Genomic DNA, 4,529 nt, shown 5'->3' with positions numbered 1-4,529 from the left:
GGTTGCAGCCATCATTGTTGTTTGGCGGGCCCAGGCTGGGGATTCGAACCCACCACCTTAGGTGTACATGGCTGGCGCCTTAGCCGCTTGAGCCACAGGCACCGAGCCAGCTGCAGTGCTTTGTTAGAATCAGCCTGGTGAGAGATGGAAAGACGGTGTCAGGTGTGGTCAGGTGCATGGATTCCAGCTTTAAACATGAAAAAAGAAGGAAGATGGAGCTCAAGTCAGGACAGGGACATGAGTGGCGAAGATTCATTTCTACAATGAGATTCCATTCAAAAGTGATTCCGTAACCCATGGCGTCAGGAAGATCGTTCCTTGGAGGGTGTGCTCCTGGCTCTGGTGGTGACAGTGCCCAAGGAGAGAGTAAGATGAGGACTGGAGGTCCCTCCTGGGTGGGTCCTGAGCTCATGATAGGACTTCCCAGTCCCCTCAGAAGAGCAAGCAGAACTCTTTGACCCACTCACTACTCTTCTGTTCCTGAGATTTATTACTACCATGATTTTGGCATAACAGTGAAAAAGCATACTGAACATTAGAACTGTCTTCTTCCAAAATTAAAACATCCCCTTCACACTATGTCCTCTGGGTACATCCATATGGATGAAAATGACAGGATTTCATTTTTTTTTTATGGCTCAAATATTCTATTGTGTATCCACATGTATATCACATTTTATTTTATTTTGTTTTATTTACTTATTTATTGAGATAGAGTCTCACTCTTTTGCCCTGGGTAGAGTGCCATGGTGTCATCATAGCTCACAGCAATCTCAAACTCTCGGGTTCAAGTGATCCTTTTGCTTCAGCCTCCCAAGTAGCTGGACTACAGGTGTCCACCACAACACCAAGCTAGTTTTTCTATTTTCAGTACAGATGGGGGGGTCTTGCTGTTGCTCAGGCTGGTCTTGAACTCATGAGCTCAAGGGATCCACCTGCCTCAGCCTCCCAGAATGCTACATATACCACATTTTAAAAAATTCATTTATCCGTTCTCACCAAAGAGAAATGACATGTATTTGAGGTGAAAGACATACTCGTGGCTCTGATTACAATGTATTTCTATGTTGAAACACCATATTACACCCCATAAATACATAAAATTATGTTGTGTCAATTAAAAACAAAATAAAACTTATTTAAAAAGTTGAAACATCTTCACAGGAAATACAGTGAAGGTGTGGAATGAGAACCTATCTTGTTCTAGATAAAGACTACATTTTAAACAGCACATGAGGATTTCCAGTGGGAGATTTCCATACTTTACCATAACCACCACAGAGGTCTGATGTTTAAAAACCAACATATAAAACCAGAAACAACACAGCACAGCACCTGTGTTCCTCTGCGGCTGATGGCAGTGAGGCCTCTGGTGGGACAGAGGGCTGAAAGTTTGGAGAGGCCAGCTCTGGGACACCCTGAACCCTGAAGCCATGGCCATGGGGTAGAGGGTGGACTGGGGCAGGACCAGGACGGCAGGCTCTGTTCTGCTGCCTCAGCCGGCAATCAGGCCTCTGTGAGCCCCACCAGGATATTTTAATTTCCCCAAATTCTTTTTGTGTAAAAATGGTTGCTCAACATGGACATGGGAAAACACACACGTTAGGACTGGAGCCTTTTACACGTGGAAAAGACCCCAGTAATTATGAAAATCCTCCACGCACAGAAGAAAATTACAGGTTGCTAATGTGTTACTTTCTTCCCGATTTTCCATATGAGATGGAGGGTGGGGGGAGAAACAGAGCCAAGAAAATACAGGATTTCTGGCCACCAAAGGGTCTTGCCAAAGGGCACAGAAATCATTTCCAAGAAAAAAAAAAGAGAGAGAGAGAGACAGGCTTTCATGACATAAGCAAACTTCCTATTATCATCTAGAAATAATTTTCTTCTGGCTGATAAGGAACTGACAATTCACAAAGAAATTGAAATTGGTCTGGAAGCAGTCAGTGGGGGTGTGGTATTGGGGGACCTTCCTTGCTCCCGGGGGACAGACAAGGAGAGGAGCACCAAGAAAAAGTGTCCTGATTTGGCATCACACTCTTCTCTTGCCTGTACACTAAAGGGACCTTTCAATCTATGCAAAGACTCTGAAAAGAGGAAGAAATTTGGCTTAAAACTGAAGCTTTCATGTGTCTGCTTGGCCAAGGGCCGAGGCAGGTCCTTTGGTGACTGTGTCATAGGAGGCAAGAGACTGGGTGTCCAGGAGCTATGTGTCCTTACTCTAGAATAGACCTCATCTCTGATGCCCTACGTTAGGACAGGTTGAGACCACTCAGCTCATACATCCTAAAACACATTAGGAGAAGCTCAAGGTGGTGGCAGTTCAGGAACTCGAGCCTGGGCCCAGGATGCCAGGAATCAGGCCTGCCTAGATTGTGTAGGGTGGGGGTGGGGTGCGAGGCCTAACTCAGTTGGGGTTGGTGGGAATGGTGGTGTGTGCACCAGGCCTAAGCAAATTCTCTCAACCAGACAGGAAAAGGAAGTAGAGTTGTACCTTCGCTGCTGATGGTGGTTCCGATTTAGAATACCAGATTTCCGGACATTTCACCATAGCACTTCAAGCTCTTCCTGGACATACCCACCATTTGTTGCCAGTTGCTTGGTGATTCGGAGCATCCATAGATCCTCAACCACTTTCTCCCCAACCACGGGCAAGATCAGCAGCTGATCATCCCACAAGTATTCAGGAGAGAGGACCTTGGTGGGTTTGCGGTGAAGCAGGTACTTGTTCAAGTAGCTCTCATCATGCCACCTGGCCTTGATGTCATTGGCTTGGTCAATCATCATCGCCTGGTGACAGGCCTTGGTCAGCCTGTAAACCTCCAGCACTGAGCCCCCAAATAAGGCTCCCGTGTAGTAAAAGTCCCCCTCGTCCTTAGGAATGTAGGCCTGTGACTGAGGCCGGCGTTCATACGCAAAGCTTTCTCGCTGCAACCCGAAGTAGCCAGGATGGAGGGTCCCAAAGAGGGACGAGAGGATCTCCACACCCACATGCTCACTGAACTTCATGTCCACATCTGAGCACACCAGGTAATCCACCTCCCTGAGGAAACGCTGCTGGGAAAAGTTGCTGATCACTTCCATGTGGTGGGCATAGCTTTGGGCCTCAAGGATGACCATCTGCCTCCCCTCACGGGGCTTAATGAGCGGCACGTGATCCGGTTGGTTGGTGAAGATGTAGTACTTCAGCCTGTGCCCCACCATGAAGTGTGCCTCTGCAGTCTCCAGGAACAGCTTCAGGAAGTGCATGTTCTCTTCAAGGGCAAACACGGTTAATCCAATGGTGGCATTCTGGAGCCAGAACTGCTCATTGAGTATGTCAATGTTGAAGGTCCCCTCCCACACAATGGGAGCCAGCCAAGGGGTGACAACAAGGACATCTACCTTAGGGACCAGGAGCAGATACGGCTGGGGATATACCATCCTCGCCACATTCACAGCATGTAGGTGGTCAAGTTCTCTCACAGGCATGCCTGCCCTGGCTAGAATGCTTTCTGGCTGCTGGCTTTTTAAGTTCAGGGAGGTATAGCTCAAGAAGGCCAAGGTGAGAGTCAGCAGGAAAAGAAAGTGAAGCAAGTAGAATTTTGATTTCCCAGGAAAGTTCTGCACCAGCTTGGCCATGGCTCTTTGCATCTTCTCCACGCTGTGAGGACAACCCTTTGGACTGAGGCCAAATTTGAGGCTCTATGACATCTAAGCTGCTACACACAGTGTAGTCTGGTCAAAAGTCTCCCAAGCTCCCCAAGACCGATCTTAGTACCAGGGGCCAGTTGGACCCAGTCAAGGAAGACTTGGCATCTCAGCAGAATGCTGATAAATTCAATTTTGGTTTGAGATGCTGTCAAGGTCACTAGATGGCAGGATTCAGTCAACAGACAGCTAAAACTGAAGGACCGATGTGTGTGCAGGAGAGAGGTCAGGGTTCCTGAAACAGGCTCAGGAGACTGCTTCAGGGGAGGCCATTGAGCAAGTCACAGGCAGACATTGTGATGAAAACAGGGCAGGGCAGGAGCCACGGGCAGGGAGGGGGCTTAGCAGGTGGTCAGAGGGCTAGTGTCTGCCCTTGACACTCACTAGCTGTGAGAACTTTAACAGAGAACGAAGTTTCCTAGAAAAACCAAACTGTCTTCAAGGTCACATCCAGACAGGCTGATTCAGGAAGCCTTATTGGGAACCATGGTGGAGGAGACAGATGTATGGATGGGTGTTTGTTTTTCTTTATTCTCCCAATGGTCACTTAAAATCCACTGAGCATTTATATTTCAGGTATTAGTCCTTACAATGTTAGGATTGGGCTGCTAAGCTTGGTGTTCATTACCTTGGCCAGTTCTCAGTGCAAGCCTATACTCTTGGTGTGTATGTGTCTATTTTTAGCCCAGTATCATATTGTTTGATCACTATAGTGTTGTAATATAATTTGAAAATCTCCAACTTTGTTTTTCTTTTTTTTTTTTTTTTTTGAGACAGAGCCTCAAGCTGTCCCCCTGGGCAGAGTGCCGTGGCATTACAGCTCACAGCAACCTCCAACT

The 4,529-nt window shown here is 47.4% G+C and overlaps 1 pseudogene; it reads right to left on the bottom strand.

The window, feature by feature from the left end:
* Positions 1–2,544: 2,544 nt before the first annotated feature.
* Positions 2,545–3,474, bottom strand: LOC111727314 (annotated as a pseudogene).
* Positions 3,475–4,529: the final 1,055 nt, after the last annotated feature.

This window comes from Otolemur garnettii, unplaced genomic scaffold (genome assembly GCF_000181295.1).
Source record: "Otolemur garnettii isolate 467f Iridium unplaced genomic scaffold, OtoGar3 scaffold00100, whole genome shotgun sequence".
In the NCBI taxonomy this organism is placed as follows: Eukaryota; Metazoa; Chordata; class Mammalia; order Primates; family Galagidae; genus Otolemur; species Otolemur garnettii.
This window is presented reverse-complemented; position numbering and strand designations above follow the sequence as displayed.